The sequence below is a fragment of the Macaca fascicularis genome, chromosome X (genome assembly GCF_037993035.2).
Source record: "Macaca fascicularis isolate 582-1 chromosome X, T2T-MFA8v1.1".
Classification (NCBI taxonomy): Eukaryota; Metazoa; Chordata; class Mammalia; order Primates; family Cercopithecidae; genus Macaca; species Macaca fascicularis.
Genome location: NC_088395.1, coordinates 126351281 through 126367547, shown reverse-complemented (window position 1 = coordinate 126367547; position 16267 = coordinate 126351281). Strand labels below are relative to the sequence as shown.

Sequence of the window (16267 nt, the reverse complement as noted above, 5' to 3'; positions counted from 1 at the left end):
CCGCCTGTTGGTTTGAGCAATAAAGATATCTCAAGCTAGGCCAGCGCGGTGGCTCAAGCCTGTAATCCCAGCACTTTGGGAGGCCGAGGCGGGTGGATCACGAGGTCAGGAGATCGAGACTATCCTGGCTAACATGGTGAAACCCCGTCTCTACTAAAAATACAAAAAACTAGCCGGGCGTGGTGGCGGGCGCCTGTAGTTCCAGCTACTTGGGAGGCTGAGGCGGGAGAATGGCGTGAACCCGGGAGGCGGAGCTTGCAGTGAGCTGAGATCACGCCACTGCACTCCAGCCTGGGAGACACAGCGAGACTCCGTCTCAAAAAAAAAAAAAAAAAAAAAAAAAAAAAAAAAAAAAGATATCTCAAGCTGTTACCAAGCAGTAATAGAAGATTTGTCAAAGGTCAGGGGCACCTCCACTCAGAATCCCTTTGTTGTTACCAATTTGTAAACTAAAAAGTATCTGAGCTAGGTCTCAATTAACTTGGAAATTTTATTTTACGAAGGTTAAGAACAAGCACCTGGAAGGCAGGTGTATGCCTTTTTCCAAAGATTTTGGTGGACTTCAATATTTAAAGGCAAAAGGGCAGATATTGGGGGAAAAGGAAAAAAAAATAAAGGTGTGGATAGATAACAGACAAATGGTTGCATTCTTTTGAGTGTTTGATAAACATTTCACTGAATACACAATTTACATGTGAGAGAAGGGTAGAGGAATAGTCACTTATGCCTTTGTCAGCTCGGTAAATCTGCATTTTTACATTAGGAAAGCAATCAGATATGCATCTGTCTCAGATGAACAGAAGGATGACTTTGAGTTATGTTCTTTGTCTAGAACCTGTGAAGATAAGCTATCAACTTATATTGTCAGGGTAAAATTCAACAGAACCATTTTAAGGTAAACATCTTGGAGCTCAAAAGGAATGTCCCAGTGGACAAATTGTGAGGGATGTATGTAGCTTTTTTTTGTTTGTAACTATCTTATTTAAGAATAAAATGGGAGACAGGTTTGCCTGATGCAGTTCCCAGCTTGACTTTTCCCTTTGGCTTAATGATTTTGGAGTCCTGAGATTTATTTTCCTTTTACAAGACATTACCATTCCAAAAGAATGAACATGGGAGGCATAAAGTGGTTTCTTGTCCCAAGTAATTTCAAAATTTAGCATGGCACGGCCAGGTGTGATGGCTCACACCTGTAATCCCAGCACTTTGCGAGGCTGAGGTGGGTGGATCACTTGAGGTCAGGGGTTACCTCAGGAAGCTGAGGCAGGAGAATTGCTTGAACCTGGCAGGTGGAGGTTGCAGTGAGCTGAGATTGTACCACGGCACTCCAGCCTGCGTGACAGAATGAGATTCCATCTCAATAAATAAATAAATAGCATGGCTACTTCCATTAGATTTCAAGGCCTAGGAATAATCCTCTTTAGCTCAATGCTCTGCCATCTGGTCTTGCAGTGCTCCACCAGCTTCTGTGCCACCCTCATAATTCATTCTTCCTTTTTCTTGAAGGCTAATGTGTATTTGCAGTCTAGTAGCCCTGTCAGCTCATATCCTGCCTATAGAATTCCAGAAGTCCAACAGTCTTCCTTCATTTCATCCCATATCTATCTCCTTTACTCCAAGATGCCAGTGTTTCTGTTGATATAACATTCTCAAAATCCTTATCAGTCTCATGTGTGTGTTATGGGAGTCCATGCCATTAGACAAGATCCTTCATGGATAAACCCATATTTATTCCTGCCTTCAGCTGATATGGTTGATTGGATCCATGAATCACATATATAATCTCTTTAGCAAGATTGTCCAGCCATACTATTGGCCTTCTCTTCAGAGCATGCTTTTGCAACAATAAATTTTCTAATTTTGTCATCCTTCAGAATCATGATAGGCTGAGAACCTCCAAAATCAAGTGTTGGTTACTTTTTGCCTAATAGTTCTTTCCTCAATTTATCTCTTTCACATTGAAATGGGAGAGTTCACCGACCCCCCTTGCAGGGCCTGCAACAGGGGTGTGGCTTGTCTGTTTGGCCACTGCACACTCAAACCCCTTATGGGAGGGGGAGCATGCATTTGAGCCAGGGCAAGCACTATCGGGCTGCGGCCCTACAGCGGTATCCAGGGGTGTCATGATGCCCCTTTTGCCCTGCCATCCAGGGACAGCTTAAGTGTTAAACAGCTCAGTGCCCTCTTGGTACTGGGTTCTTGTCCAGCGTCCAGGAAGAATCAGGTCACACAGACAAATTGAAGGATGGTAAATATGGGGTATTTTATTGCTGGCTCTCAGCAGGATGGATGGGGAGCTGGAAAGGGAATGGACTGGGAAGATGATCTTCCCCTGGAGTTCAGTCGTCCCTTGGCCGATCTCCTCTCCTACCGTCCCCAACTGAACTCCTCTTGACATTCAGAACCTCCTTCTCTTCTCTCCTTCTCTGCCACACCACTCTTCTGTTCCTCTTCTCTTCTGCTTGTCTGCTCATCTGCTTGTGGATCCTGGGGTTTGTAGTTTATACAGGTACAGGATAGGGGGGCACGTGGCAGGCCAAAAGGCAACATTTGGGCATGAAAATAGGAACACTTGTTCCCATTTAGGGCCACGGGTTTCCAGACTTGAGGGTGAGGCCTTTGCTGGGAAACCACCCTCTTCTACCCAGTATTTCCCTGTCTCCTGTCCATATCAATATTACATTTTACTATAAGCAGCAAGGAGAAACCAGGTTATGAAGATAAGCTATCAATTTGCATTGTCAGGGTAAAATTCAACAGAAACATTTTAGGGTACAGATCTTGGGGTTCACAGAGAAAAACCTTAAGGACTTTGCCTGTACATTTCTGCCAAATATCCAAGTTCATCACTTTCAAGTTCTGCTTTCCATATGACTGAAGAACACAGTTCAGCCAAATTTTCTGTCACTGTGTAACAAGCATTGCCTTTCCTCCCATTTTCAGTAACATTTTCTTCATTTCTTTCTAAGACCTCTCTACAATCAATTTTAATATTCCTATTTCTAACAACAATCTCTTCCGGGCAATTTAGGTTTTTTCTATCATGCTTCTCAAAAATTTTTCTAGTCTCTACCCATGGCCTAATTCCAAAGCCAATTCCACATTTTAGGTCTTCAGTACAGCAACATCCCACTTCTAGTTTCAAAATCTGTATTAGTCAGGGTTCTTTCAGAAAAAAAAAAAAAAATCCAACAGGGTATATATGTATATGATTTGTTTCAAGGAATTGCCTTAGATGATTGTGGGGTCTAGCTAGGTAAGTCCAAAATCTGTAGGGAACTTGGGAAGCCTAGAAACTCTCAGGTGGACACTGAGGCTGTAGTCAGCAGGCAGAATTTCTTCTGCCTCTGGGAATATCAGTTTTGCTCTTAAGGCATTTCAGCTGATTGGATGAGGCCCACCAAGATTATCCAGGACAGTCTCCTTTACTTAAAGCAACTGATTATAGATGTTAACCACATCTATATAATACCCTCACAGCAGCATCTGGATTAGTGTTTGATTGAATAACCGGGTACCATCACTTAGCCAAGTTAACATATTAAACTAACCATATCTATTCAAATAATTAAATATAGTAATAAAACCAAATAAATGACATTTTTTTCCATGCAGTATTTCAAAATACTTAAGAGTAGGCAACATATTGGCCCAAGGCCAGTGGCTCTAAGGGTGGCTGGACCACATCAGTCAGAGCTACTGTAAAAAATAAAATAAAATAAAATAAAAAATTTTTAAAAACCCTTCTGGCTAACTGCATTTGCAAAAAATCAAGAGAAATCCAAGATACACAGCACCACTACAATCTTCTAGCTTCAAATAGTTGTAATATGATTCACTCCCAGCAGTAGAGTAAAAAGGTAAAGCTCAAGTTACAAGTTAATTGATGTTTTCCATAGTATATACCATGAAGAAAGGTGAAAAATTCAGACCCTAATGCTGATTCTGACCAACTCTCATTTTCACCGGTCATTTTGTAGTCCCTCACTATTCGGCTGTGAAATTCATCTAAGAACATAAACTTAGTGTGTAATTTCTCCTCTGCAGGCAAAGTGGAAAGATATCAGAACTACACATTAACAGATTTAGTAATAGACTTAGTAATGTTGTTAATAGTCTTCTATATCCCTGACTATCTGTAATGGAAATACAACTACTTGTTCTCTTTCTTCCTTTCCAGAGAAATGAGATCTGTGAAGCACAAAATAAAGACTAGAGGCTGTATTACATGAAGTTTGTCATGTAAAAAAGTCATTGCCTAATTAACATGGAGTGGTACAATAAAAGAGTATCACTCTCAGCATGAAAGCCACCTCCCTCCTTCTGTAAAACTTGCCTTGTATGATGAGGACAACATAAATCACACAGTGCAGGTGTGTTTAAAGTCATCATCAGAACAAATATTAAATTGGATAAAATATCAATATCAAAAACAATGTTTTCTTACTAGACCCTGATGTCATCTGTGGAAGTGCTGTATACACATGGAATATCACTATCTTTACAGTAGTTATACATTTTTGGATCTTCATATTATCTGGTTACCTTTAGCATTGAACATGCAACTCTTTATTCCAAGTGACAACTATGGTCTTTTAATAAATAAATAATGGTAACTGTTTCCGCTCTGTTGACTTACAGATTGACAAAATGACCAGAAAGAATGAGAGTTGGTCAGAATAAGCATTAGGCTCCAAATTTACCAATCAGGGAGGCCAATACTTTCCCCAGGTGGGCTTTCTTATGTGCAATGAGCTGCAGTGTTTTAGATAAAGACTATCACAAGAAAAGGGGCACTGTAGGTTGGGTGCAGTGGCTCACACCTGTAATCCCAGCACTTTGGGAGGCTGAGGCAGATGGATCATCTGAGATCGGGAGTTCAAGACCAGCCTGACCAACATGGAGAAACCCCGTCTCTACTAAAAATACAAAATTAGCCAGGCTTGGTGGTGCATGCCTGTAATCCCAGCTACTCGGTAGGCTGAGACAGGAGAATCGCTTGAACCTAGGAGTCGGAGGTTGTGGTGAGCCAAAATCGTGCCATTGCACTTCAGCCTGGGCAACAAGAGCAAAACTCCATCTCAAAAAAAAAAAAAAAAAAAAAGGAAAAGAAAAAGAAATGAATAGGGACAGTGTATTTTAATAAAGTTGAAATTAGAAGTCAAAAAATAAGTAAGTCCAGACATAGGTTAAACACTGGAGCTGGTTAATTCAGAGGCTCGGTCATGGGGTTAAGGGAGCATCCTTCTGTTCTGCTTTGCCACCATTCAGTCATCAGCAGGATGTACTCCATCCTGCCTCCCAGGCTTCAAAATATACAGGGGAATATCCGGAGGGAGCAGAGACACTACATTCCTAAGTGTCTCTCTTAGGATTGAGGGAAATTTGACAGGGCCCTCTTCTCTTCTCCCACTCTCTTACCTCCAGTGCTCCCCTTGCCCCCTCCCCTGACACCACACCATCCCATCCTATACCATAGGCAAGAACTGCATCATTCACCCACGGGTAAACCTGTCTCTGGCATCTAGCATAGGAACACCTTGCTTGTTTGAGTTTGATCATGACTTCCCTTGTGAGGACAGACATTGTAACTGACATTCTAGAGTCAATATAGTTGTCTTTTTAGCCCAGCAACTAGGCATTGAAAGGAACCCTGGACCACACAACAGCAGACCATTTATCATGTCAGGAAGTCATGATTTTGTCACTTTCTCCAAGCCACACACTGAGAGGATCATTAGCTTCTTTCTAAGGACAAGGGTCTTAGAATGATTCCAGGGCCCTCATTAAGCACATTCACCTCAGAGATAATTCTGAAAGACACAAAGAACATTACATATCCTTTACTCATTTTTTCGTTTTTGAGACAGTCTCACTCTGTCACCCAGGCTGGAGTGCAGGTTTCATGGGCTTGACCACACTACGATGGTGGGTGTGGCTGCCTGAGAGACACGTGCAATACTTGAGGCTCAAGGATCCTGGGGGAAGCCAGACATGATGGTATTCACCTGCAGTCCCAGCTACTGGGGAGGCTGAAGCGGGAGGCTCGCTTAGGCCAGGAGTTGGAGACCAGCCTGAGCCACACAGCAAAACCCTGTCTTTAAGAAAATAAAATAAAATAAAATGTCAATCACCAGGCGTGGTGGTGCATGCCTGTAGTCCCAGCTACTCTGAAGGCTGAGACGGGAGGATAGCTTGAGCCCAGGAGGTGGAGGTTGCAGTGTGTCATGATCAGGCCACTGCACTGCAGCCTGGACAACAGAGTGAGATCTTGTCTCTAAAAAAATAAAAATAAAGGATCCTGAGGAAGATGTTGAGGAGTGGTGGAGAGAGAAGTGAAGGTGCACTGATTGTCCCCAGTTGTAGTGTCAGAAGACTGCTCTGTGGCATACTTGTCTTAAGTCTAAGAATTTCAGTGTGTTCGGCTGGGAGCTATTGTTGTGAGCCATTTGGAATGCCGGCATGCAAGGACGGAGGTGAGGAAATCACTAGAAGTGAACAAAATCAGCCTTGGGTAGTGTTTGCAGTACTTTTAGAAATCCCAAGGCAATTAGGTTTAGGATAATCTTTACATGGAGTTCTTTGGTCTTTCAGTGCCTTGCTTTGACACTTTCGCCATATAACCCCAAATGTCTTTTTAGAGCAGACGTTTTAAGGCAATGCTCATAATGTGGCAATACTTAAGTGTACTTAGTGAAATAAAAACCAAGGGTCTTTATTGTTCATCGTAGAAGTCAAACTTGGTTGCTATTTGAGCTTTAGATGTTAAGTGTAAGGCTTTTGGGTTTACATACTTTGTTTAAACCTTCCATTTATTTTTTTTAAATTGTTAATGAAAATTTTCAAACATACGGAAAACTTTAAAGAATGAACAGTAATACCGGTATACTCACCAAGTAGGTTCAAACCTTGTTAACATTTTGCTATACTTTCTTTCTATATCTATGTGTGCATGTGCTTTTGCTTGTTTGCTTTTTGCTGAAACATTCACAGGTAAATTTCAGACTTTGTGACACTTCACCACCAATTCCATTATTCTCCAAAGAAAAAAAGCATGATTTCAATATAAAATAAAAAAGTATACTTTTTGGTGAATAATTACAAATGCAAGCTGGTCAAATAATTTAGTAGTTTACTTAAAGTAATTTATTAAGTATCTAAATGAAATGATTCGCTACTGTAGTCTTTTCCTCTTGCCTCCTCCCCACCTCCCCACAGGATATTAGATCAGAGGAGACTACACACATTTGCAAGAATGTTCTTTGCATACACCTGGATGGTTGTTGCTACAATCTGCTGGGAATAATAACTCTCATCTCTCTGAGAGCCTGAAGCGAAGGCAGAGACCCTTGCCTGCTGTGTTTTTTGATATATCTTAATACTCTACAAATACTAAAGAGTTAGGAGTATATATAAGAGGGGCAGGTGTAACTGCATTTTGTGGAAGGCAGCCTTGACCATTACTAGGGACCAGCAAATGGCCCTTACCCGCATGGCAAGTCTCAGACTATCTGAAGACAGAATTGTGGAGCTGCAGATTAAGATTGAGCATGTACTTGTACATTTCACTCAGACCAATAAAACATAATTTAGAATTTAAATGTAGAGAGGTTCCTAATAACATTTTCTGCATATACTATTTTTTTCTGCACATGTTGGGATTTCCATAGTAAATATGCTAAAGTTCTCCCATTTCAGCTTCTGGTCCAGCTTTGATAATTTCAGTTCCACTGACTGCATAATAAATAAAATTATCCAGGAAGTTCAAACTTTCTCGACTGAATTCCAGAGTGCAGTGTTAATATCCTTTTGTAGTTACAATTACAGCGTTATAATCTACAAGTTCTAAATTCCTAGACATTGAACACATCACCCAAGTTCAGACAGGGATTCAGCTTAAGCAAAATCATTATCATGTGATTGGAGAAATAACTTGTAAATTGGTTTTGCTATTGAACACAGTGTGAAATGGTGCCCTCCAGAGCTGGGCAGCCAGGTATTACTCCCCACTTCCTATTAAATAACTTTTTTTTTTTCCCATTTGAAATTTCTTAAGCACAATCCCAACTTTTTTTCTCACTTGGAATTTCTTATCATCTCAACTTTGATTAAAAACACAATTTATATATGCATGAAATAAAAGCAGGAAGAAGCAAAAACGTTAATAGGCAAATCTCTGCTCTTGATACTTTTATTCATTTTTCCATTTTTTAAAAAAAAACTTTAATGTATTTTTTTAATGGAGATGGGGTCTTCCTATGTTGCCCAGGCTGGTCTCAAACAGCTCCTGGACTCAAGCAGTCTTCCTGCCTCGACCTCCCAAAGTGCTGGGATTGTAGGTGTAAGCCACTGCACCCGGCCCAATTTTCCAAATTTTCAACAATGGGCATGTAATATATAATCAGGAAAAAGCAGGAAATTTTGTTTCAGTCCATTCTGAAAATTCCATCTTCTCCAGAAAGCAATGAATGATTTTTGTTTGTTTGTTTGAAACATTCTCACTCTGTCCCCTAGGCTGCAGTGCAGTGGCGCAATCTCGGCTCACTGCAACCTCTGCCTCCCGGGTTCAAGGGATTCTCCCGCCTCAGCTTCTCTAGTAACTGGGATTACAGGTGTGCAGCACCACACCTGGCTAATTTTTGTAGAGAATTCACTAAATTCACCAGGTATTTTACTCTAGAAAAGCACTCATCTAGGTATTATTGGCTATCTATAGTACTAAAATTTTATTTCAACATGAAAATGAACTTAATTAGATATTTAGTTAAATGTTTCCTAGCTTGGTGACTTCAACTCATTTTTCTGGTTTTCTTTAATTAACAAATGACCTAGATCCCCTTAGATAGCTGCACCACTAAGTTGTCATTCCAAAAAGTATATAAGAATATAGACATAGCCAGGTTTAGTGGCTCGCACCTGTAATCCAACACTTTGGGAGGCCAAGGTGGGCAGATTGCTTGAGCTCAAGAGTTTGAGACCAGCCTAGGTAACAAGGCAAAACCCTGTCTACACAAAAAATAAAAAATTAGCTGGGTATGGTGGTGCGTTCCTGTAGTCCCAGCTACTGGTGAGACTGAGGTGGGAGGATCACTTGAGCCCGGGAGGCAGAGGTTGCAGTGAGCTGAGGCTGGACCACTGCACTCCAGCCTGGGTGATAGAACTAGACTTTGTCTCAAAAATAAAAATAAAAATATAGATATAAGATGATCATGATTTTCAGCTCTTGGCTTTGATTGGTTATTCTAGTTATTAATTATCTATAGTCAACTAGCTATTTAGGTATCATTCTCTATAGATGATACTAATTTATTATTTCAACAAGAAGGAAGAATTTAGATTTGAGAAGAATGTCTTTTTCAGCTTTCTGACTTCCACCAGTGTTTCTGGTTCTCTCTAGATAATCTTCTGTAAATTACTTACTTAGCTGTAATTAGTTACCTCTAGGATTTATGAGCTATTTCAACATGTAACAAGTTATAGTGAGAGGATGTGTTTTCCAATTCATGACTGCAACTACTTATTCTAATTAATTTATTAACCAGTTATTAACTTATCCTAATTAATTAAAGTTAATTAATTACCTAAGTACTGTTTATTCATCCAGCAGAAAAAAAGAATATAGAGTCCAGAAAAACCTTCATTTCAAATCCTAATTTCAACAACTTATTGTCTAAGTAACTAGACATCTCACCTAACTGCCTTCATTTATCTATACCACCAACTTGTTATTTCCACAAAAATTAAGACATTTGAGAATAGGTTTTTAGCCTTCTGCCTTTGACTATTTATTCTGCTTTTATCCTATTATCTCTACTTAAATCTTACCCAAACAAATCTAGTTATCTACATTACAAACTAACACCATATTCAAAAAATAGGAATTGGGAATGTAGAAGAGTGTTTTCCAGCTTCTAAGGTGCAAACTGTTTTTGTAGATGTCTGGTAAGCTAGTTATCTGGTTACCACAAATTAATTCTCCATGCTGCTAATCCAGGACTTAAATGAGAATTAAGAATTCCCAGTTGTAAGGATGGTGGTTTCAAACTTCTGGCTCCAACTAGTTCTCTGTAGTTAACTAGTAATCTTGTTACCAGTAGTGAGCCATAGTACTAACCATTTATTCCCATATGAGTCAAGAATTAGGGGTGTGACAGATGGTTCTTCACCTTCTGAATTCAAATACATTTCCTGGTTATCTCTAGCTATCCCTACTAAACTAGTTACCTACTTTGTGGTGGTTAATTTTATGTGTCAACTTGACTGGGTTAAATCTGGTTACCTTTAAATAAATAAATAGTCACCACTACTTATCAATAACACTAACACTATCACAAAAAATAAATGTCAGATTTGAGAATATTTGTATTCTTGTTTGTTAGTCTTAATTCTTGTTTGTATTGCTCATTATTATTTACTAATTTTTATTAATAATATTAATTTTTATAAATAATCTTTTTATTCTTTGTAAAATTCCTGCTGTCAACTGTTTATTCTGGTTATGTCTAATGACCTAGCTACCACTACATAACCATACTATTCACTCGTTATTCCACAAGTAAAAGGAATTTACATTTGAAAAAAATGTGTTTCCAGGGTCTGGGCTTCTACAAGCTTTTCTGCTTCTCTCTACTTATTTCTAATTTTCCAGCTCCCCAGGGACACCTAGTTATTTGTAATATTCACCCATCATTCCAACAAGAAATAAGGTAATTTCCTGAATTCAACTAATTATTCTAGATATCACAAGTGATCTGCAGTTTACTCATTCCCTAGGTACCACCAATTATTAATGGCATTAACACATCATGCCAACATGAAATAACATTTTAGAGTTAAGAAGAAAATATTTCATCTTCCTGGCTTACACTAGTTATTTTAGTTACCTCCAGATGTCTCTATATATCTAGTTTTTCAGGAACCAATACTTAGCTATAGTTCTAAGACAAAATTCCAACAAGAAACAGGAAAGAACATAGACTGTATGACTTTGTTTTGCCCCTTCCAGGATTCCAAAACTTATTGTAATTATCTCCAGTTACTTCGAGTTAAGTTGTAGCAGGACAAGCCGCAGACAAAACCCCTCAGACACTGGGTTAAAGAAGGAAGAGGCTTTATTCGCCTAGGAGCATCGGCAGACTTGTGTCTCAAGAACTGAGCTCCCGAGCAGAAGAGTTCCTGGCCCTTTGAAGGGCTTACAACTCTAAGAGGTTCCACATGAAAGGGTCGTGATAGATTGAGGTCTATAGATAGCACATGTGGTTAGAGTGGGGGCGTTAATCTTTAACCTCAGGCCTCTCCTCATTACCCTGTTTGAGAACCTCACTCACTAGTGGGAGTTCTCACTCTCATCTTCACTACCCAGGTCTTCCTGAGAGACAGATCGATAATACACTTGTGCTGAGGTCTTTTGATGAACTAAGGTGGTAGTGAAGCCCCTTAGTCCTATTATAAGAGTTTTAAATCCTCCTAGAGCTGGAAACTATTTTCCAGACAGGGATCCAGGATCAAACCTATGCCAAACCTGCATGGGCACATGTGCCAGCTTTGTCATGTCTCTAACTATCCTCATGCTTTGGCCGTGCATGGACCAGTCAGCTTCTGAGTGTGACTGAAGCAGGGCTTGTCGTCTTCTTCAGAGTCACTTTGCAGGGGTTGTCCAGGCTTGGTCTCGCCTCCCAGGTTTCAGGTGCTGCAGAGTTTATGAGGCTGTGGTGGATCCAGGTTGGGATTCCCTCTACCTTTACGGCTGTGGGAGTGGTCAAGACGATGGTCTGGGGTCCTTTCCACCATGGCTGCAAGGGGGCTACGTTCCAATCCTTGATCCACACCCAATCACCTGGGGAGAAAGGGTGAACTGGGGAGAATAAGCTGATGGGGCACCTCTGATTTACCCAGACTGAAATTGTTCATGTAATTTTCCCTAAAGCCTGTAGCTGTCACTGTAATTCAATTTCACCTAGCTCTTGAGGCGTGCCTGGGAGTCCCCACAGTATGAGAGGGGGCCTATGATATAATATTTCATAAGGGGAATATCCTGTTCTTTTAGAAGGGGTACATGTAATCTTAAACAATACCACAGGGAGAGCTTATACCCACTTTAATCCTATTTCTTGACACATTTTCCCTAAACTATTTTTGATAGTCCAATTCATCTGCTCCACATTTCCAGAACTCTGTGGTCGGTAAGTGGTATGTAGTTTCCATGTGATCCCCAATACCTTTGCTGTCTTCTGTACCAAGTCAGCCACAAACGCTGCCCATTGTCCGAGCTGATTCATAAGGGCAGTCCAAACCTAGGGATGAGATCTCGGAGAAGCACATGGGTTACTTCACAAGCTTTCTCAGTTCATGTTGGATAGGCTTCCACCCACCCAGAGTATGTACACACTAGAACTAGCAAATACTTGTTACCTCCACATTTGGGCATCCTGGTGAAGTCGACTTGGAGATCTTTAAAGAGGGCTGCTCCATAAGCTTGTATGCTGGGTGGGACTGTTGGACCTTGCCTAGCATTGTGCTGCCGGCAGGTGACACAGTCTTACTGGCTGTGCCACTGTTTTGGCAAGGGCTGACAGATGCAAGATGCAGAAGTACCAGCCTAACAACTTTTCAAGTGACTCTTGGCCTAGGTGGGTGGTCTCATGCACAGCCAGTAAGACTGTGGCTCCTAGCAGTTGTGGCACAGCTATCCTTCCATCCAATAGCCAGATCCATCCCTCTTCCATCACCTGCTCTCCCTCCACCTGAAGAAAGTCCTTCTCTTCTTTAGAATAAGTAGGTACAACATCGGGTGCCTGAGGGAGCAGAGGGGCTGTGACTGATGCCCTGTAGGGGGTGGATCCTGCTTTTTGAGCCTCTGAGTCAACTCAGGAGTTCCCCAAGGCAATCAAGGTGGAAGCTCACTGGTGTCCTCTGCAATACATGACTGCCACCTTTTGGGGCTTCCATACTTCCTCTAATAATTGCAAGATCTCTTGCTGATACTTTATGTCTTTTTCCCCAGAGTTCAACAGGCCTTTTTCTTTATATAACGCCCCATGCACTTGGAGGGTTAAGAAGGCATATCGAGAGTCAGTGTAAATGTTTACAGTCTTACCTTCACTTAGCTCTAAGGCCTAAATTAAAGTAATGAGTTTGGCCTTCTGGGCTGAAGTATTCTGGGGCAATGATTTGGCTTCAGTGACAGCGTCCAGGGTTACCACTGCATATCCCGCACACCTCTCTCCTTGTGGGTTGACGAAGCTGCTCCTGTCCACGTATAGTTCCCAGTCTACTGAAGTCCAGGGATGGTCTCAGAGGTCGGGCCTGCTAGAATAAACTGAGTCCAACACCTCTACACAGTTATGTTCAACTGGGCTCTCTGATACCGGGAGTAAGGTGGTGAGGTTCAAGGTGTTGCAAACTTCAATGGTTATGCAGGGATTTTCACAGAGCAAGTTTTGGTACCTAGTTAGTCTAGCATTCATTAGCCAATGATGTCCTTTGGTATTCATTAAAGTCACCACAGCATGGGAGGCCTTTATGTTCAGGTTTTGCCCAAGAGTGAACTTATCTGCTTCTTGTGCTAGCAGGGCAGTTGCTGCCAAGGCCCTCAAACATGGGGGCCAACCTGTAGAAACTCATCTAGTTGTTTAGAGAGGTAGGCCACCAGTCTTGGCCAGGGCCCCATGGTCTGGGTCAAAACTCTAACCACCATCTTTTCTCTCTCTGACACATACAGTGTAAATGGCTTTGTCAGGTCAGACAGCCCCAAGACTGGGGGTGACATGAGTTTCTCTTTTAACTCATGAAAAGCTCGTTGCTGTTGGGACCCCCATTCTAAAGATTCCTTGTCACCTCCCCTTTGTGACTCTGTACAAGGGCTTGGCCAGTACTGTAAAATTTGGAATCCATAACCTGCAGAACCCTACAGCTCCTAAGAATTCTCTCACCTGCTTTCTGGTCTTAGGCTCCAGTAGGTTGCAAATGACCTGCTTTCTTTCTGATCCCAGGCTGCGCGCCCCCTGTCAGATAGTAAATCCCAGGTAAGGTACCTGCTGCCTGCAGATCTGAGCTTTCTTCTTGGACATCTTATACCCACAGTCCTCCAGGTGCTGGAGCAGGATATCAGTTCCTTTGGCGCACCCAACTGCCATGGGGTGTCCCAGCAGGAGGTCGTCAACATACTGGAGCAACATGCAGCCTAGGTCTCCGGTGGGAAACTTCTGGAGGTCTCAAGCCAGCACCTCCCCAAAGATGGCGGGGGAGTTGTTGAAACCTTGGGGAAGCCGGGTCCAAGTGTACTGAGTGGTGACAACTGACCCCAGATCCTCCCACTGAAAGGCAAACAGTTTCTGGCTCTCAGGAGCTAGTCTGATGCCTTTAGGTCCAGGCAGGTGAACCAGCTGTCCTCAGCTGGCAAAAACCTCAACAACGTGTATGGGTTAGGTACCACTGGGTGCAAAGTCACTGTACCTTGGTTGACCAAGTGCAAATCCTGTACCGGCCTGTAGTCCTTGGTCCCTGGCTTGGGAACAGGCAGGAGGGGAATGTTCCATGTAGACTGACAAGGGACTATAATTCCAAAGGCCCTCAGGTGCTTGAGATGGACCTGGATACCTTCAAGAGCTTCTCTGGGGTCCAGGTACTGTTTTTGTCTGACTGGCTGGGCCCCAGGCTTAACTTCTATGAGTACGCAGGGCTGGTTGATTGCCAACCCTGGATGGTTGTCTTCTGCCCACACCTTTGGCCACCACTTAGCTAGAGCTGGTCCTATCTCTTGGCCTTGCTCAGTTAGGAAGAGTCTCCATTCCTCCTCCTGAGGAACCGTAAGGGCCATGATGACTCCCGTTCCAAGTAGCTTTAGCTGTAAAGAGTCATACTTTGTAAAAGAGATGGTGGCTCTCAGCTTGCTAAGTAGGTTCCTTCCTAGCAAAGGCAAGGGGCGGTCAGGTATGTACAGAAACTGGTGAATCACTCATACCCCCCACACAGTGCAAGTCCAGGGCAAACAGAAAGCTTGCTTTGCCGAAAGCGCTGTGGCTATGATTATATCAATAGTCTTTTTGGATAAGGGGGTGACCAGGATGGTTACTACTGAATGTTCAGCACCAGTATCAACAAGAAACTCAATGCCCCGACTGTCCCTGCCCCGACTGTCATCCTGACCATGGGCTCTTTGGGGGCACATGAGCCCGGTCCCCCTCAGTCCAGTAACCCTTCTGCCAGATTGAACAAGGCCTCTTCATCATTGTCTGAGGCCTCCTGCTCAGAGTCACTTTGTTTCCCTTTCAACTGGGGGTACTTGTCCTTCCAATGTCCTATTTCCTTACAGTAAGCACACCGGTTATGCTGCAAGTGTGGACAGCCAGACTGGGTATTTTTCCTGGGGCCCCCCTTCTCTCACCCCTTCAGGGGGACCCTTCTAATAGCTGTGGCTAGCAGGTCGGCGTTTCACCGGGCTTGGTGTTCACTCTCTCTGCAGTTCTCTCTGTGGCTTACCGCATCTCTATTCACAAACACTGGTTGGCTATCTCCAATAACTGTGAAGTACTCATGCCTGCAAACCCAGCCTGTTTCTGCAATTTTCTTCTAATGTCTTCTGCACTTTGACTAACTAGAGCCGTGTTAATCATGCACTGATTCTCAGGGCTATCGGGATCAAAGGGAGTATACATAAAATAGGCCTCACATAGTCTCTTGTAGAATTGTGCCGGGCTCTCATCTTTTCCTTGAATGACCTCAGAGACTTTGTTAACATTTCTGGCCTTCTGAGCTCCCTTATTTAACCCTTCCAGAAGGGCTTCCCTGTACCAGTTTAGCCTTTGCATACCCTGTCTTTCGTTTGGGTCCCACTGGGGGTCTGTTCCTGGTAGTTCGATTCTTACATACTCTTGGGGGTTTTGGTAATCAGCTGGAATACGTTCTTCCAACCACTTAATTGCTGCTTGGAGCACTCTCCTCCTTTCATCTGTGTTAAAGAGGTACATGAGCAACTGGTGGCAATCAGCCCAGGTGGGGTTATGGGTCTGGATAATAGTTGGAGCAAATCAATCTAACTTGAGGCTTTTCGATATAGGATGGGGTATTGCTTTTCCAATTGAGGAGATCAGCAGAGGTCAAGGGTTGGTACACAAAGGCATGCCTTTCCACCATATGCCCATCCTCGTCTACTCCAGTATACCATTGCTCTTTCAGGGGCATTTGTATCCGAGTTCTAGGCCTCAAATGGGCTACCAAGGGAGGGGTTTTTCCCAAGGTTTCACATCCTTTCTTTTCTACACTGGGT

The 16267-nt window shown here is 42.5% G+C and overlaps 1 long non-coding RNA gene across 1 annotated transcript; it reads right to left on the bottom strand.

The window, feature by feature from the left end:
* Positions 1–11093: 11093 nt before the first annotated feature.
* Positions 11094–12351, bottom strand: LOC141409446 (uncharacterized). Its single transcript, XR_012430274.1, has 2 exons — positions 12219–12351; positions 11094–11836 (listed from the first exon to the last, which is right to left on the bottom strand). It is a non-coding gene; the product is annotated as an uncharacterized lncRNA (long non-coding RNA).
* Between the last annotated feature and the right edge of the window lie 3916 nt (positions 12352–16267).